Source organism: Choloepus didactylus, assembly GCF_015220235.1.
Source record: "Choloepus didactylus isolate mChoDid1 chromosome 26 unlocalized genomic scaffold, mChoDid1.pri SUPER_26_unloc1, whole genome shotgun sequence".
Classification (NCBI taxonomy): Eukaryota; Metazoa; Chordata; class Mammalia; order Pilosa; family Megalonychidae; genus Choloepus; species Choloepus didactylus.
The window spans coordinates 2537445-2557434 of record NW_023637614.1 but is presented as its reverse complement, the minus strand read 5'-3'; the positions used below and the strand labels follow the sequence as shown (position 1 = coordinate 2557434).

The window sequence follows — 19990 nt, the reverse complement described above, 5'->3', positions numbered from 1 at the left end:
AGCCTCATAATCTAAGAAACAGATTAAGGCAATTCATGTAATGTGACATCCAAGAAAACTAGCACATGGCAAAACAAAGCCTAGAAAACAATCTTTCTAATTCTCAGGTTTTACTCATTACTCCTGACCAGAACCTATTTTATAAGTGCAAGTTATCTATACAAAAAATTACAGACATTCTGAATGAGTGAACAACCAAAAATGTTGCCATCTTCAAGAAAAATTTAACTCAGAAGAAAGGGAAATTTATTTGTGAATTTTCATTTTCTGTCTCAATGTTCCTATTTATATCAAGCTCTTTTTCTTGTGGCAATATATCTGGTTCATGCTATTGCACAATCCATAAAGGGGTGGACCATATTCAGCTAAAATAACACAAGAAAGCCACAATTATGGCAACCACAAAGGGTATGTGTATGCCACTTACTTTCTGAAATGACTTTAAACCAAGGTCACAGACTGGTACCAGCTGGGAGTGTATGGCCCACAGAGTGTTTTTAAAAACTTTCAATTTGTTAGCAATGTTAAAACTCAAAAGTTTTCAGATAAAATGATGGATTGCCAGTTTCTTTCACAAAGTGGTAAATCTGGTAACCCTGATGTCAAATTTCCACATGGAATAGAGTAGCTGGAAGAGAGCAATGGCTGCCCCTTTAGACGGAGCATCTGTGCACCAGTTTCTCCCCACCCAGTCTACTTCACTCGTCTATAAGACCCACTTGGGCCCTGAAAGCATGTTAATTTGTGACCCCTGAAAGCATGTGAAAAGGTTAGGCAGATACAGACTGCAAAGCCAATCATTATTAAACTTTTCCCAAAGCCATCCCAAAAAGAGACTCTTTAGTCAATATAATGTCAGCTGAGATGGAAGATAAAGCACAAAAGAGACCAAAATGATTTTAGAAATAGAAAAACCCAGGCTGGGTTGGATTTCTGCTTGAGGATATTCATTTTGTCTAGAAAATGCATTTGCTTATATCATTTCATTTATTTCTACCAACAATTCTGCAAGGATAGAATTACCCTCAAGTAAAGAAGATGAAATTGAATGATGTTAAATAAATTATCTAAACCAAATCATTCAGCTAGGAAGTAACAAAGCCAGGATTTGAACACAGTTTTGTCTATCTACAAAGACCATGCTTTTGGAATAATAAAAGAACAGACACAAAGCTTGTTTCCACTACAGGGCCTTTCCACTTGCTGCTGTATCTACTTGGAAACCACATGTGAGAATTTTCCTTTCATGTAGATCATCTCCACAGAGAAGTTTTCTCTAATCATTTTATTCATAATAATGCATGTGTGTGCATGCACACACACACACACACCACAGTAACTATTCTTTAGCTCATAGTATTCAAAGTAAGGTGTGGGGAACAACCAGAAGCATCAGCAACATCTGGGAGCATTTGGGGATGCAGAATCTCAGGTCCCACCAGATCTACTGAATAAGTACCTGCATGATAGGAACATCCCCATGTGACTGGAGTGCACTTACTGTTTGTAAAGCAATGTCCTAAAAAAGTACTGTGCAATAAAAACATAAGCCAGAGATGAATTTAAAATTTTCTAGCACAGTGAAAAAGAAAAAAAGAAGAAACAGGTGAAATTAATTTCAATAATACATTTTATTTACCCAAATATGAATAGCATAATTTCAACATGCAATCAATATAATAATTATTAATTAGAAATTTACCATTCTTTGATTCATAATAAATTTTCGAAATCTGCTATCTTATATGTATAGCACATTTCAATTCACCATTTCACATGTGGGTAGTGTCTACCAAATTGGACAGGGGAGCTCTGGGCCATCAATTATCTTTTTTTTTTTTTTACAGCATTTATCAAGTCAGAAATTTTACTACATATTTATTTGCTTCTTTATTTTCTGTCTCCCCTCTGCCTCTTGTAAAATGTCCATTCCAGGAGAACTGTTGCTTCATCTATCTTCTTCTGCCTTTTTATCAGCAGCACCTAAACTTATCAGGGACATGGCAAATATTTATTGAGTATTTGTTGAATGTAAGAATGAATGACTGAAATGACACTTTTAGTGCTTTGTGTACAGCAATGTGCTGCGGTGGAAGAAATAAACACTTTGAATTTGGACAAACATGGGTTCACATCAAAGCTCAGCCACTGACCAGCCACAGGACTTTGAGAAATTTTTTAACCTCTAAGCCTTCAGTACAATGGGAATGCTGAGATTTCTCTCACAGGATTTTCATAGCTCTAAATGGTGTTAATGTACAGGTAAATCACCAAGCACCACACTGGGAGGTGCTCAATAAATGCCAGTGCCTTTCCTTCCCCTTCATTCTCTCTCCAGAGACTAGGTACAAATACCACTGCTGACCAGTGTCCTCTGGGCAGCATGGGCATGGCTACTGAAACCCTTCTCCTGAGTTATTTCCCACCAACCAATGGGATGTGTTTCTATTAGTTGTTAACAGTGAAGACAACTTGAAACCATGGAGGGTCAGTTCCCATCACCCTGAAGCTGAGAATTTTCTAAAGTAGAGTGGTCACAGTTACTGTGCAGTGTGTAAAGTGTGAGGGAGGAAACAGCTAAAATACTCTCTATCACTTTGATGAGTTCTGCAGTGGCAGTCCACTGGTCTACCAGGATGCCCCATCCCTTAAAAGACCATATGGTCACTGCCTAGACAGCCCATGTTAGCTCATACTGAAAGATATGCTGTGGCTTTGCTTCTTTTATTCAGTGGTGTGGGTAGGGGGACATAATCTACCCTCATTTATTAATCAGTGGTCTGTGGCAATCCAGTAAGTAAGGATTTCTCCTCCACAGCTTTCACATGCATGCACCGTAATCCATTAGTTTCTCTTGCCTTGATCATCTGATGCACCTATTCTAATCTCAAATGTGTTTTAAATCACATTAAACCAACAGCAGAGGAGCAAAGCAAAACCAGGATTTAGAGATCATTGGAGTGACACCAAGGAAAGAAAAATGTGAGGGCTGCTTATTTTAATATGAAGAAATCACAAACCAGAGTGCCCTCTTGTGGAGAGCAGCCCCAATTCCTTCCTGTTCTCCCTCTTGCTGAAAACACAAAGGAAAAACACTTACAGAATTAGTAGGCTATTAGAAAAACACATAACAACAACAAAAACCAAATGTGGAAAAGTTCAAAACCTTTAATTAACCTGTGGATCCCCAACTAGGCACATAATAGAGTAAAATTCCAGATAGGCTGTGAGGTACCAAGGAAGGGAGTATACCATTTGAGTACAGATGTTACCATATAAAAGGTTCAGAATTGGGACAGGGAAACAAAAGGGAGGGTTTCTATTGCTGGTTTGAATCAATGGCTGTTTCCATCTTTTTAAAATAGTGAGGATGTTGTTGGTTTTCCAAAATGGGAGAGACAGGGGGAGCCTGAAGAGACAGAGCTAATGAAAAGTTCACAGCTGCTTCTCAAAGCCCTGATGTCCATATTAAGTCTGTTGAGCTGTATAAGACCAGACCTGGCAGACTCAGCTCCTGAAAGTCCAAGGACCTTCTAGGAGTCTTCAGAATAGCCAGGTTTGGGTGGCTAATGGTTTCCTGTATGCTAGATAGACACATATTGTCAGGAAGGTTTTTTATCCTAAAAGAGAACTTCTTCTCCAACACTTCCAATCAGAGCTGCTAAACATTTACAAGGATGGGGAAGACACTGGATGGAATTGGGGTTTGAGGATACAGAGATACCAAATGACCCTCCTAAGTGAAGATCAAGTGAAGTTAGTTCAAGCCACACCTCTTCAGTTTAACACTTCTAATGGTGGCTACCAAATACTGACACTGAGTCTCAAATACCACAAGTGATTGCTGGGAGCTGTGATTACCATAGCACTGGAATAACAGCTTCAGAAGCCATGCCATAACAGCAAGACAATTTATATACCTTCTCTTCCCAGCATCAGTATAAAGCACATGGAAAAATCTGCTATGTTCTCTCTCTTCATTCAGAAAATCTCCAGACCCTATGATGCAACTTGCTGACATTCATTCCATTACATAGTCTTCATGAACTTTCAGTCATCTGAATAAAACACCCCCTTTTCTTTCTCCATAGCAGCAAAGGAACCCAAATAGTTTGAAAAGATTTTATCATCATACCTCTCTCTCCCTGAAAGGGTATTTGACACTTCTCACAAGATACAGCTTTAAAATTAGAATTTGAAAAAGCCAGTCACCTTCATAGGGACAAAGGTACACCACAGATGAATCCAAAATATTCCTACAACCAACAATTAAACAACTGAAACCATCCCAGACACCATACCCCTTGTATATTTTGCTGTTGTTGCATTAATCATCCTAACACCTTTTTAATTATAACTGCAAACTGGAAACCATGGCTTGTGATGTCCTAAATACTGATTTTCCAGTTCAATTAGGCATTTGCTGTTTTACGTTTTGACAAGAAGGGGCTGTTTGAATCTTCCTAAAATATTGCAATTAGTTCTCTCTGTTGAAACAGACACATTTGCCATTTCAGTTAGATGTGCTGGAACATTTATGATGAAGTATACTCCTTTCAAGTTTTTAAAGCATAAAGCATATTTGTAAAAGTGGAAGAAGTCAATCATAACATGCACATGTATTATATATTTCTGAAGTTAAGTTATTCTAAAACTTTCCCAGGCTGTAATTTAAATTTAGAAAGCACATCTCTTGAACAGGAAAGTAACCTATCAGGGAAAAATCCTTATTTACCTACTGGCTTTCTTATGATGATAACATCATTATCACTGACAAAACCTGTGTTTCTGTTTGACAACTGCAATTCACTGCTTAAATTCAACAGAGATGGAGCCAGCCATCCAGATCTGTTTTCTAGAGAGAGAAAAAACAGGTGAAAAGTGAAGGAAGTTTGCATTGTGGACATCTGAACCAGGATGTTGTTTTAAATGTTATGGCTGGCAAGAAACCTGGATTATTTATTTTACCTGCTCTTAACTTTCTAACCTTCACTTCTCCCTTCTTTTCACCACTGTAGATGGTGGAAAAGGAAAGAGATGAACATCTCATAAGACAAAGGAGGCACAGGTTGGAAACTGCACAAGTGCAAGGCATAAAAATACTCTTAGAGCACCAACTGTCAGGCAGAAATAGATGTCTCCGATGTAAAATCAACCTAGGTTCATTTAGCCAAGGGGTATAGAAATTTCTGGAGGTGAGAAACATAGTCTTTACTAGAAAGCCCAAACTCGCCAGCATCATGTTTTTAACTGTCCCCTATTCATTTGGCTCTAACCTGAAAATACCATAGTAGGATTCCAACAACACAAATGCGTTTGGGGTCGATTTTGATAATTTCCGGGGATCTCAAAACTCCTTAGTCAATCTAGCTACCCTGGTTCATTCCCCAGCATCGCCAACACAGAAAGTAGCCCAGGGCCTGGCAAGACCTGGGTTAGGAAATGTTTTATGGGGATCAGCACTGGGGAGTCCCAGGCTCCGAGCAGGGCAGATTTAGAAAGCATCTCCATAGAATAGGAGCCCAAAGCAGGGCAGGGTGACACCTCCTCCCCTCTCCTTGAAACACAGTGATTCTTGAACAGCGTCCAGCCCTCTCAGCCACTCCCCCTAAACAGCGCTGCCATAGTTTGCAGGGCCCTCTTGGGGCTAAGGGTTCCAGGACCGTGCCTGGATTTCTAAGGGTATGGGAAGTGGGCGGTTTCCTCTTTAGGGTCTCTCCCCTGCCTCTATCCCATCCCTCGGAGCCCAGGGTGCTACCTGCACTCCAGCCCCTTTTCGTAGAAATGCGCCTCTACACCCAACGCCCCCTAGTCCAGGTGTACGCGGATCGCCTTCAGCAGCTCACGGGTCCCCCCTTTCTTGACCCCGACGATGACCGCCTGTTGCAGCTTCTTCTCCCTAGAGTCGGGGATGCTGGCAGCGCCGCCCCTCTGGCTGCTCAGGTTGGCCGTCCTTCGGCCTGCTAGCTCCTGGTAGGAGGTACTGGACCCCTGCCCTTCCCTCTCCAGCAGCGCGCTCTGCGCCATGACCATCTCGCTGGGGCCACCGGGGTCCGGGGCCAGGCGTCCTGGGCGCCTCCGCTCGCCAGCCCCCAGCCGTCTGCCCCGAGGGCAGCGAGCAGCTCAGGGGGCTCGGACCGCTCCCCACAGGCAGGTTGCCCGGCCGCAGCGCAGGCGCTGCAAGGGGGCGCCAAGGCGCACGGGGAGCGGGGGTCGGACAGCAGAGATGGTTGCGGTGGGCTTGGTGGAAGCTCGGCGAAGGCGCCCAGCGGCTCCCGCAGTGCCAGTGGGAATTCCAGGGAGCCCGAACAGCCCAGAAGACTGTAGCACGGGGAGGTGACGCATAAGGACAAGGTGCACCTAAAAAGCAGCTTGCGCGCCGGTGGCCCCTTAGCAGAGGAGCCGGGGGGTGGCAGCGCGGCAAGAGGTGGAGGCCGAGGCTGAGGCTGAGGCGGAGGAGATGGGAGCCACGGGGCCATCGCGGCTTCCTGCTGACGGCGGCGGCAGCCCCGGACGCTGCCAGGTTGCATGAAGCGACGCTGTTGCTCCAGGGAGAACCCAGCCGCATGGCCTTCTCCTCCACTCTACCCGCGGAGTCCCGGCGGTCCCCCCATCCCCCCTCAGCCTCTGGCAAGAGGACCGAGGAGGGCGCGCGGACCCGCCAGCTGCACCTGCTTTGTCTGCAACACCCCCGCTTCCTCTGTTCCACTGCGGCTCTTGCCTCAGCCTTTGCCGCCTTCTCCGCGCATTGATGCAGCCCCTGTTCCTTCCCTGCTGCTGACTTTTTGTCAGGAGAGAGGACAGGAGCTGAAGGGAGGAGGGGGGTCCGGGCGTGCGCCTGGCGCCGCTGCGGGAACCGGGGTAGCCTAGCGCGCGCCTGCAAAGGGGCCGCGGAAGAGTGCGCTAGGGTTAAGACATACGGCAGAGCAGAGATCCAGCACCGCTCCCCCACCACCACCACACGTGAGCGGTTCCCCGCCCAACCCCGCGTGCTTCCCCTCTCCTGAGAACCTGGGACTCCGTGTTCCCTCCACCCCTCTCCCAATACTTTTAGGGATAAAGAGCCAAATACCAGCTGCCCATACAGTCCACTGGGGATCTCCAGGCCAGCGGGTGGCGAGCTCCTGCCTCCCGTTTTCCTCTGGGATTTCAGGGCACTGGCCCATCTCTGACCGCCCTTCCCTCACACTAGGTATAGTATTGCTTTTTGGGCCCAGGAATGATTCCCCCATCCCAGCTTCCATATTTTCATTCTCCCCATCTTATCATAAAGTTGCAGATGGGTGGAAATTTGACACAAACCTCCAAGTTTCCCTGCCCAGAGCTTTTGCCTCTGTCCAGCTACCTGGTGGCTAGGCTTTGTACTCCAAGAAATGAGTCTTTTTTCTCCTCTACCCTTAATCACAGTTGCATGCACCTGTGTCCCTCGGGCATTAGCACTAAAGGAGTTCAGGTTTCTCTGGATTTAGACTAAGGCCACCCTAGTTCTAAATACCTAATAATAAGCAGAGACTAGCTGGGTTGTAGGTATCTATGCACTGCCTCATTGAAATTAAAAATATGTATTTCCTTTGCACTGAGATTTCCACCCCTCACCTCCTTCTCCTGGGGGAAATGGTAAACATCAGAAGGTTTTGGAAGATTTCAAAATTAGACTCTGCTTTCTGTTGCCTTTTTCTCAGGGAGGTGGGAAAAACACGGAGGGAGAAGCAGCATAATCAGCCAAGGCAGCCTAGCTAACTCTGCCTCCTGGGGGGCAAGGGCTGAGCCTGACAGGGCTTTGCCAGTGTCCCCTGGTCTGACTCCAGTAAGTTCCCTTTACCTGCTAGCCACAGCTGTGTGCCTAGCCAGTTTGCTTCCATCTCAAGGGCTGATGTGGTTGGTGTCTCCAATTTTGTTTGATCACATAAAAAGAATGAGTTAAAAGAAAAGGTATAGGCCCCAGCACTGAGTAGTGGCAACCACACTTTGCTTCAGGTTTGCTCTGGAGCCAGGCACCCCAGGGGCCTGAAATTGGCAGCTCCCAGCTGTACACACTCACACACAGGAAGAGGTGCTGCTGAATCAGCGCGGCACAGCGGGAGGGCCCCGTGGGGCTTCCTCAGTTGAGGAGAGGTGGGGTTCCAAGGCACAGGTGACAGGGCCAGAGAAAGATGGAGCCGCCCAGGGCAGCAGCCGTGGTGGGAGTGGGAGGCAGCAGTGAGGAACCTGGTGGGTGCCGGATCAACAAGCGGAGGGCAGAGAACCAGGCCACCAATGAAGAGGAAACGAAAAACAAACCCAAACTGTGTGACCGAATTAGAAGTTTTAGGAAATCTACTATCGAAAAAGGAAAACCTCTTATTCAACATCCTATTGACTCTCAAGTTGTGATGAGTGAGTTTCCAGCAGCTCAGCCATTACATGATGAATGATCTTTGGATTTGTCCAAAAGGGAAGTACTGGATCTCTTTAAAAAAATGATGGAGGACATGAAACTTAATGAAGAACAAAAAGCTCCTTTGCAAAACAAAGATTTTACCACCAAATGTGACATGGTTTTCCAGTATATTTCTGCCACTGCCAAATCTGGACGGCTGAAAAACAGCAAACATTTATGCACCCTGTCTTCACAAGAATATGTTCATGAATTACAATCTGGTGTTTCAGATGAGAAACTTCTGAACTGACTAGAATCCTGAGAGTTTCATTAACCAGAAATCCTGTCAGCACCCTATGGTAGAACCTAGCACTTAAGTTCCCCTGAATTTACTATTGAATGGTTGAATGATTGAATGAGTGAAAAAATGAATCTTTGAGAAGTGACTAGAGAAGAACTTGTAGCATTCAGGAGAGGAGGACAAACATTAGTAAAAATACACTTTTAAAAAGTTGGCGGGAAAGGCTTGAGTTTGCTTGTGGGGCTTTGAAAATATTGCACAGCAACTAAAAGCACACCACAAAGAGTTATGGGATCTGGCAAGAACCTGGCAGGAGAGTCAAACAATACCTCCTCATCCACCTGAACTGTTACTAAGATGGATATGAATGGGTTTGGAAGTTTTGACAGCTCCTCTGCTGTGGGTGGAGCCAGAGGAGGTAATAACCAACCCTCTGAAGGAAGCACGGTTCCTGCTGCTATGGCCCGAAGGTCCAAGGCTCGAATCCAGAATATTATACCTTGTGTAAACCAGCTGCTCACCTCCACTATGGTGGATGATGTGTTCAAGATTAGGGGAATTTGATTTCCCAGGTCTCTATCATACGGATAATCCCACAGGCAGAGTGGGCTCCACACCACGTTGTTTACAAAGTAGATGACATGACCTTGAAGCCCATTGAGGTCCGGCAGTGGGTTGGCAGAGATAAAGCAAAGCAGGGGCTGACTCTACTTCCAGTTGGAGTCTATGCCAAAGTGTTTGGTATCCTCAAGTGTTCCACCGGAAAAAAGAGCCTTGAGGTATTGAAGATTCAGGTCCTGGAGGACATGAACAAGTTCACCACACATATTCTGGAAATGGTCAATGCACACATGATACTGGATAAAGCTTGGCAAGAGGCCATTGGAGAGAGTGCACCTGTCTCCTCACAAGGAATGGATGATGCCAGAGATTATGGCAAATACTGCCTCAGCTTCATTCAGAAGGAAGTGCTGCATTTGATTCACAAGTGCCCTAGACCTGAAAGAAAGAGGCTATGGGAGCTCCAAACTGAGCTTCGTAGCCTGGTTATCAAGGCGGTCAAGGAAGCAATTGATTACCTGATGGTCGAGGACTATATCTATTCCACTGTGGATCCAGAGTATTTTAAATTCACTAACTGAGGCAGCTAAAACACTTTTTTTCCCACAGAAGACCCTTGCCTCCTGCTGTGAGTAATTTTGACCTGTTGACTTTTATGAAGTAGAATTTTTCAATGAAAGTTCTCAACTGACATCCTTTTGAAACTCTCTGCTTTCCGACTGTTTTTGAACTTTTCTGTTTTCTAACTGTATTTGAAGCCCAAGGGGAGATGGTGATGGATGAATTGACTGGACTTTTTGTAATAATTACCAGCACGTTAGTGAAAATGTTCCAGGATGGATGAATTTGAGGAAGAAAGGCACAGAATGTAGAAAATTATCAAATTGCATGGGAGCTTTTTTTTTCCAAAATATCTGCATATTAGGAGAAAATAGATGCATTCAGGGAGACAGCTAAGAGACAAAAAAAAACAAGTTTATTTTTTTTAACTTGAATTATTTCATGCATGTTTGGATAGCCTGTTACATTCATGTTGTTTTCTCTTGCTAAATACAGTAATTGATTACTTTAAATGTGCTAAAGATTTTAATGAATTCAAATGTGCTAGAGTAATTGGTTATTCAAATGTTCAGTTCAAGGGTTTATGGAGTGATTTGCTCTTATCACCATAGGTATATGTGATTGTTTTGTTTTATTTATGACATTTATTTTTAAATAACTAGTTCAGTTTTGGCAAGATAATCATTCAATATTTTTTCTTAATATGTGATGTTCAATGATTATTTGAAATACAGTGTGATGTGCACATTAAATTATAATTTATTGTAGCGACAATGTACACGGATGCTAGACTTTTTGGAAGTTTGATGTTTGGTGTATTATCTATACTACTAAATGCTCTGTTTTGTATGTTACAAGTTATTATTCTTATATATTAGCAAAGAGTCATTATAGAATTATTAAACTTGGTAAGTTTAACAGAAATTTATTTGAAATTTGTATTGAAATACTTTTGTAAAATAAAAAAAGAAAATGTATATAATTTTTAAATATTAACTAGATGCCAAGTGGAAAAGAGAAAAATGTTGAATAAGATGTAGAACATTGACTTTCCCAGAGTTAACAAAAGCTCACTGCTGCTCTCAGCTGGATATGGGTTTCCTTCACTGCAGCTTTAGTTCAGTTAAACATTATTCCTCTGTGATTTATATTTTTATTGTACACTGGAGAACTCTGAATTGCAGAGTCTGGTGTCCTGTAAATCATTCCATGTAATTAGGGATGCTTTTTCAAACACCACACAATTGCATTACTGTAATGTTAATGGGTAGGAGGCAACCAAAGCTGAGAAGCTGTGAGAAAACAAGCTTTGCCTGCCCTTCCTTCTCCTCAAAGCTCAGCTCCTGGGTGGTCAGCCAAGGTGCCCAGGTGGCAGCAAATATTGCCTCTGCTGCTGCTGCTGCTGTGGGCCATCTCCCTTCCAGCCTCTGGGAACCAGGAGGCCCAGCTTGTGGCCAGGGTCTCTCTACAGTCCATGCCTAGTGCCCCAACTTCTCAGTCCACCCTCTCAGCAATCACAATGAATATGCTCTGTATTGTTTCACTAAAGCTATGCTCACAAGTTGTGAAAGCTTTTGATAAGATGGAATTAAAATCTAACCCACAGATGACAAACTGTGAGCTGAATATGGCCAGCACAGTAATATTAAGAAATTTGAATTGATCACAGTCCTGAAAAATTGGGATTCTTGTAAAAAAAACTATATTTGTGATCTCTGTTGAAAAATCAGCAGCTTGACAACTTTGGGGCCTTCCTCCAGAGCTAGGAAGCTGCTGTCCCTCTAAATGGAAATTTTGTGCCTTATTTTCCATGGTGCCCACCCAGATATCCCTACAGGCTCATTGTAAGGAAACTCCCTGATATCCCATCTCCCCTGGCCATGCTTTAATAAGAGACTCTGGAAGGAAATTGGACCCCAGTGGAAAAATATCAGGGTGGGTAGGTGACTTTTCTGGACAGGAGCTTTGTAGATTCCTCACTTTTCTCACTTACTCAGTTGCTTATTTTTTTCTAAACTTAACCCCAGGCTTGTTTATGGACAAGTTCTTGAGAAACTTACAGTGAAAACTAGGAGATGCCTACCTAGGGAAACTCAGGCTTCATTCAGCAATTCCCAATAGGTCTGAGAATTAAGCATCTTTTTCCCAATTTCCAATGCCTATACTGACATTCACAAGCCTATCTGAGGTTTTAATGTATTTCTCCAGTTGCTCTCCTGGTCTCCTTTCTCCACTGTGCCTCATTTCTATTCATCCTAGACAACAGTAGCAGATCAGTGTTTCTGAGGCAGAGCTCCACTAACCCTCCCTGACTCAGAAATCTTCCTCTTACTGCCCATTACTCCAACCTCATTACCTTGGCAATTGAGTTCCCCACACTATTTGCATGTATGTCACAGACGTTCCAAACCAAGCAGTGTATATTGTCCAAACATAGACATTGCATTAATCCCTTCCCCCTCTGTATTATCAGATGGTAAGTTTAAACAAAGTTGTCATTTGCTAGTTAAGTGGCTTTTAGACAGCTCATTTCACTTCCCAGAACCTCAGCTGCTGCATCTATAAATTATGAATAATTCATCTCAAATTATTTATTCAGTGAATTAAATTAGATATCATATGCAAAAATACCCGACTCTAGCCTGACATGTGTTGGCTACCAATAATTCTTTTTGGATATAACTATTGGCTCATGCCATGCCCTGCTTTTCCTATTACAATGTTTCCATTGAAAATTTTGTGTGTTCCTTTTCTTTAAACCCAGCCCAATGTGGAAGGTTAAGTTCACTTTCCTAATCTGCTGTTTGCAGCATATATAATGCTAAATCTAATGCCATCTATAGTATTTTTTAAGCAGTAAAAACTAACTCTGGCTAACTTCAAGAAATTTAAAAGGATGTATCATAACCCACATAACTGAAGGAAATTTTAAATGCAAATCTAACTCACAATGAGATGCCACTTCACACCCACTAGGATAGTTATTATAAAAAAACAGAAAATATTATGTGTTTATGAGGATGTAGAGAACTAGGAACACTTATACATTGTTGTGGGACACTGTAAAATGGTGCCACCACTGCAGAAGTAAGTTTGTTTGTTCCTCTGAACATAGAAAATAGAATTACAATATGACCCAGAAATCCCACTTTTCTGTATATACCCAAAAGAATTGAAAACAGGGAACTTGAACAGATTTGTATACATCAAAGTGCATAGCAGCATTATTCACAATAGCCAAAATGTGTAAGCAATCCAAGTGTCCACCACATGATGAATGGATAAATACACACAATGGAATATTATTCAGCTATAAAATGGAATGAAGTTCTGATGCATGCTAGAGCATGGATGAATCTTTAAGACATCATGTTGATTGAAATAAGCCAGCCACAAAAAGACAAACATTGTGTTATCTCACATATGAAATACCTTTAAGGAGAAAATCTTATAGAGACAGACAGGTTACTAGGGGCCAAAAGGGGATGGGGCAGTGAGGGGAAAGTCATTCCTTAATGGGTGCAGAGCTTCTGTTTGAGGTCATGAAAAAGTTGGTGATTGAAGCACAGTATTGTGAATGTAATTAATACTACTGAATTGTACGTTTGAAAGTGGTTAAAATGGAAAAATTTGAGTTGTGCATATGTTACTACAATAAAAAGTTTTTAAAAAATCAACAAACAAATAGCAAAAATACACTTCACAAAGGACGGTACAATGTATGGTTGTCATTACTGCTATTTGCCAATTATTGTCAGTTCTTCTGACATGGTAAAGTACTTCCTCAGCCCATAAAGTTAAATGTGAAGGTGTGGCTTGCTTTGGCTAATAAAGCATGAGCAGAAGACAAGTTTTTCCCTTCCAAGCATACATTTAGGAGACAGTGGGAAGTTAACCATAGTCTATTTTCCCTGCCTGGCAGTTGTGGAAGAAGGGACTTCAACCTCTCTTAGCCTCCATCCTTGAGTAAAATGATACAGATCCAGCCCCTGATGACATAATTGTGACATAGAAATGAATCTTTTTCCTCAGTTTCTGGACTTTGAGAGTTGTTTTAGTTTCCACAACGCAACCTAGCCTATGCTGACAGATAGAAACACAGATAATGTACATTTCCTTTTGTTGTTGACACAAATTGTTTCAGTAAACCAATATTAGAATTTATTTTCATGATGTTGGATAAAGGACAGATTAGAAACTTCATTACTTTACAAAAAGAATTTCCAGCAATTTAGATAAAACCCTTGTCTCACAAATGACAGAATTATTTTCCCATTTGTCTTTTGCCTGTCAAAAAAAAGTATGTCTATAGAAATCTGGAGGTAAACCTCCAGACAAAATCACATGGTGACAAAAAGTGCATTATATACTTGTAAAAGGAACAAAAGTTTTAAAAAAAACAATATAATAATCATGAATATATATGACCTTGCATTGAAACGGAGCTTATTTGGGGTATTGAGAAATAGGGAGGAAAGCATTACAAGACAAAATTTGTTGGGTGGAGTTGAGCAATACTTATAAGAAAGATTATATCTTTAAGTTTATTTACCTGAAAAGAAGAAAAATTGAAACAGTTGATCCACATGTTCAACTCAAGAATTCAGGAAGGTAGAAAGAGAGCCAAAGAGTAAAATCAGGAAGAAAGAAAATAATAGAAGAGCTGAGCATTTGGTTATATTTATTTGCAGTTTATTTTTCATAATTTTCTTGTTTATTTATTGTATTCTTTGTTTTCTTTTGCTTATTTGCTATTTTTTACTGATTCAAAAACACTTCTTATATGTTGAGAATATCATATATTTTTATCTACCATATAATTCTTAATTCTGCTTTGATAATTTCTTTACCTATAAAATACATTTACATGTTTTTAGTCTTTTGGACTACATACACTTGTCATCTTTATGTAGCCCATGTCTCAATCATTTCTTTTGTGGCTTGTATCTTTTGTGGGAGAAAAAAGCCTCCAACTAACAAAGTATATAAAATTTCATTTAAATTTTCTCCTGGTATATTTTTGGCTTATTTCCTAATTTAGATGTTTCAATCATCTGAAATTATTTTGATATATGATTTTACACAAGGATCTAATTTTATTTTTTCTTCATTTTCCTAGCACTAGTCATTTCCAAAAGTTTGAAATTTCAATGTGATATAACAAACACTTTATGTTAGGATTTCCCTATCCAGAAGTATAGAAATAAATCTCAATTTTCTCATCTTTTTTGTATATTTCTTGTTGGGTTTCTGCCATTTTACTGATATAATTCCTGCACAAATCTTTGTCTGGAGGTTTTGACATCTACTTTTACTTACCTGAATTTTACAATGTTTCTTTTGCTCTTTTTGTTCATTCATTTATTCATTCTTTCAGCTGTAATTTTTAATTACTAGTGCATTCTGGACCCTGGATTAGATGTGGAGGATAAAGTTTTGAGATAGATGTCCAGGTCTCTTTTGCATAAACAATTAAGCAAGTTTAATAAAGTGAGACAAGTAATAAAGAGAAAATATGGAGTGCTATGCTTAGTGGAGCAGCTAACCAAACATAAAGATGTCAGAGAAGCCTATACAGACACAGTCTATATATAGGGAAAATTGGATTAATCCAGGGGAAGATTAATTTTAGTGCATTCACCATCTCACCAATTCATGATAAATAAACTTAACAAATTAGAGATAGAAGATACCTTCCCTAAGAGAAAACCATTATCTGTCAAAACCTACAGCAAACATTTTAATGAAAAATGACAAACTATTAGAACAAAACCCATTAAAGACAAGAACAAGAAAATCATGCCTCCCATTGCAGTTTCATTTAACCTTAAACTAGAGTTACTAGACAATAGAATAAGATGAGAAAAAATTTAAGAAGTCATGAGTTGGTAAGAGAAAAGCAAATTATATTTGCCTCTATATGTTTTTTAGTAAAGGAAAGTATAACAATCTACAAATGAAAGAGTTTGGCAAGAATTTTTAATAACAATCAAGATGTGAAAGCAATATCATGCATATAATACAACCCAGATGCAACTAGAAAATGTAGTTTTAAAAGATCCTGTTCAGAACTACTTTAAAACTATCAAGTACTTAGACATGAACTTAATAAAAGGCAAGGAAGTCCTTTATAGGTAAAATTATACAACCCTTTGGGAGGTTGCAAAAATATATGATTAAATAAAAATAAAACCAGCACATTTACTCATGCACCATCTTTATGTATTAAAGACTCAATACTGTTAAGATAAAATTCTTCATAAATTCCAAGTAATTTAAAATAAAATCCCAGAAGGGTTATGGGTTGGCATGGATTACACATAGTTTTATCAGCTAATTCAAATTTCACACCAAGGTAGGGAAGCAATGTATTATTAACCTTTTCTTTGAGAAAAGGTCATGTAATCAGAAGATGAATCTCCCTTTATAAAGGGAAAGGCATGCTAATTAAAGGGAAAATTTAAAGTAACTTGTTTATTCAGGTGCTGTGATATAATCCTATCCATGTTCTGATAAGAAAGATGAATTAACAACCTCATGAACTCAGGATCTGAGGTTTGTTGATATTAGAATAAGATGACACTCTCAAGTGAAAACAATATAACTATGAACTCCACTTTCCAGTGGTTTCACACATTGTATCTTTTCCCTACCATGTACACAGGAAAGAAGTTTCTTGCTCTCAGGTAATTTTGATAACATAGTTTGTCTTTACCCAAGTGAAATGTAAATATTTGTATGTGTGTGGATTTCAAAACTGAAATACATTTTTGCATAACAATTTGTAGCCATAAAATATCACTAATATAGGAGATGATCATTCATTAAGTATATCTATTGTTATTCATTTCAATTAACTCATTTAAAATTAGCTCACTGGGTATTTTTCAGAAATGACTTATTTTGAAATAATTTTCAATTTATGCTTTGCTATTAATAATATATAGTTTATATTCATCCAGCTCTCCCTATTGCTAACATGTTATATAATCATAGTATATTTGTCAAAATTACAAAATTATCATTGATACAATACTGTTAAGTAAACTGCAGACTTTACTTTGATTTTGTCCATTTCTTCATATTTCCCTGTTCCAATATCCAACCAAGAATAACACATTATGTTTAGTCATCCTGTCCTTTTTTAATTCAATTTTATTGAGATTGTTCACATACAATAAAATCATCTGAAGGTCCAAATTGCACAATCAATTGCCCAAGGACGCATCATACAGCTGTGCATCCAAAACCATGATTACTTTTTTTTCAATTCTTAGGGCATTTTCATTACCCCAAGAAAAGAAATAAAGACATAATAGAAAATTCAAATCATTCCATACCCTAAATATCCCCCCACTCCATTATTGACTCATAGTATTGGTACAATAAATTTGTTCCTGTAGATGAAAGAATGTTAAAATACTATTAACTGTAGTACGTAGTTTGCAATTGGTATATATTTCCCATATACCCCTTCTATTATTAACTTCTAGTATACTGTCATACATTTGTTTAATTCATGAAAGAGATTTCTAAAAGTTGTGCAGTTAACCACAGACAATGACCACCACAAGTTTTACTGTTTTATACATTCCAATCTTTTATCCTCTTTCTTTCTGGGGACATATGTGAATCTAAGCTTCCCCTTTCTACCCCATTCACACACCATTCAGCACTGTTAATTAGTCTCACAATAACATGATGCTGTCCACTTGGTCCATTTCCAAACACATAAGTTCAACCAAGAGTGAAAGATTCTGCTCATAAGAAGAAACCACTCCCCATTCTTTAGCCTTTTTCTATATCCTGGTAACTTATATTTCACATCTATGAGTTTACATATTATAATTAGTTCATATCAGTGAGACCATATAATATTTTTCCTTGTGTCTCTGACTTATTTCACTCAATATAGTGCCCTCAAGGTTTCCATCCTAAGTAGACAATTGATGGTTCCCTGTATAATCACATATTAATGCATTCACCACCATCACCACTATCTATATAGGGGCATCACCATTTCTTCAACGAAGAAGGAGGAAGAGTCAAAGAAGGTAGAGAGACAAAAGAAAAAGAAAAACAAAAATTGACAACTATAAAGCAACAAAAGGAAAGATAGAATTAAACTAAAGTACAATAAAAGGGTAAGACAACATCATCAATACCAAGAGTGCCATACCACTCTATTATGTACCCCTCTTATAGGCATTTACTTTGGTATAGTGCCTTTGTTGCATTAAAGGAAGCATAATACCATGCTTCTGTTTACTATAGTCTCTATGTTGCATTGATTGTAATTTTTTCCCCAAACCATCCCATTTTTAATACCTTGCAAGGTTGACATTCATTTGTTCTCCCTCATGTAAAAATATATTTGTACATTTTAACACAACTGTTGTGCAATCTAGGTTTCATTCAGTTATACTGTCCCAGTCTTTATCTTTCTTCTTTCCTTCTGGTGTCCCACATGTTCCTAACCTTCCTCTTTCAACCATATTCACAGACAATTTTGTTCAATGTACTTAATTTGCTGTGCAACTATCTCCCAAAATTGTGTTCCAAACTTCTCACTACTGTCTTTTCCTATTTGTCTGTAGTGATCCCTTTAGTATTTCCTGTAGCGCAGGTATCTTGTTCACAAAATTTCTCATAGTCTATTTGTCAGAAAATATTTTAAGCTCTCTCTCATATTTGAAGGACAGTTTTACCAGATATAGGATTCTTGCTTGATAGTTTTTCTCTTTCAGTATCTTAAATATCACACCACTTCCTTCTTGCCTCTATGATTTCTACTGAGAAATATGCACATAGTCTTATCAAGGTTCCATTGTATGTGATGGATCACTTTTCTCTTGCTGTTTTAAGGATTCTCTCTTTGTCTTTGACATTTGATAATCTGATTATGAAATATTTGGTGTAGTTTTATTCAGATCTATTCTGCTTGGGGTGCACTGCACTTCTTGGATGTGTAATTTTTTGTCTTTCATAAGAGTTTGGAAATTTTCATTGGTTTATTTCCTTTATTATTGTCTCTGCCCCTTTTTCCTTCTCTTCTCCTTCTGAGACATCCATGACATGTACATTCATGCACTTCATATTGTTATCCAATTCCCTGAGATGTTCTCATATTTTTCCATTCTTTTTCCTATCTGATCTTTTGTGTATAGGGTTTAAGATGTCTTGTTCTCTGGTTCCTGCATGTTTTCTTTGCCTCTTGAACTCTATTGTATGTCTCCATTGTGTTATTCATCTCTTGTGTTATTCCTTTTATTTCCATAGATTCTGCCAGTAGTTTTTTCAAACTTTTGGTTTCTACCTTATGTTTGCCCAGTGTTTTCTTTATATCCTTCATCTTGTTTGCCATATCTTCCCTGAACTCATTGACTTGGTTTAGCTAGCATATTTCTTTGAAAACTTTAATTGATTCTTTCTTTAAATTGAAAAAAATATCTCAACCCTATCTTAATTGAAGTGTAAGTTTTTTCCTTTGACTGGGCTATATCTTCATTTATCCTACAATTTATGCCAATCATATTTTTCCAGATAAGAACAGGTTCAGGTCTCAGTATGGGGTTATATTCAGTTTCATGTTTCCCTGAGGTTGTATCTTAGAGGAGTGGCAATCAGGAAAGTGCCTGATTGGCAGATGTTCCTGATTGGCATAACCAAAGAAACCAGATGCCTAAACAACAGAAAACTACAACCTACAATAAGAAAAACAAAGTTATAACTATAAAATTATCCAAAGATCCAAAGTGTACAATCACTTGCCCATTGTACCAACATATAGCTCTGCATCCATCACCACAGTTAGGTTTTTCTCAATTGTTAGAACATATTCATTACTCCAGAAAAGAAATAAAGACACACAGAAAAGGAAACTCAAATACTCCCATACCCCTAACCACTGCCCTCTCCATTATTGATTCATATTATTGGTATAGGACATTTGTTACTGTGGTGGAAAGAATGTTAAATACTATCTGTAGTATATAGTTTGAAATAGGTATATTTTTTCCCTATTTGCCTCTCTATTATTAACTTTTGGTGATAGTGTTATATGTTTGTTCTAGTTCATGAGATACATTTCTAATATTTGTACAGTTAATAACAGACATTGTCCACCAAAAGATTCACTGTTTTATACATTCCCATCTATTAACCTCCAACTTTCCTTCGGGTGATATATGTGACTTGCCTTCCCCTTT

At 39.4% G+C, this 19990-nt stretch overlaps 2 pseudogenes; one reads left to right on the top strand and one right to left on the bottom strand.

Annotated features, from left to right (window-relative positions):
• Positions 1 to 1771: 1771 nt before the first annotated feature.
• On the bottom strand, positions 1772 to 6840 carry LOC119525731 (annotated as a pseudogene).
• Positions 6841 to 8881: 2041 nt separating this feature from the next.
• Positions 8882 to 10416, top strand: LOC119525730 (annotated as a pseudogene).
• The last annotated feature ends 9574 nt before the right edge of the window (positions 10417 to 19990 follow it).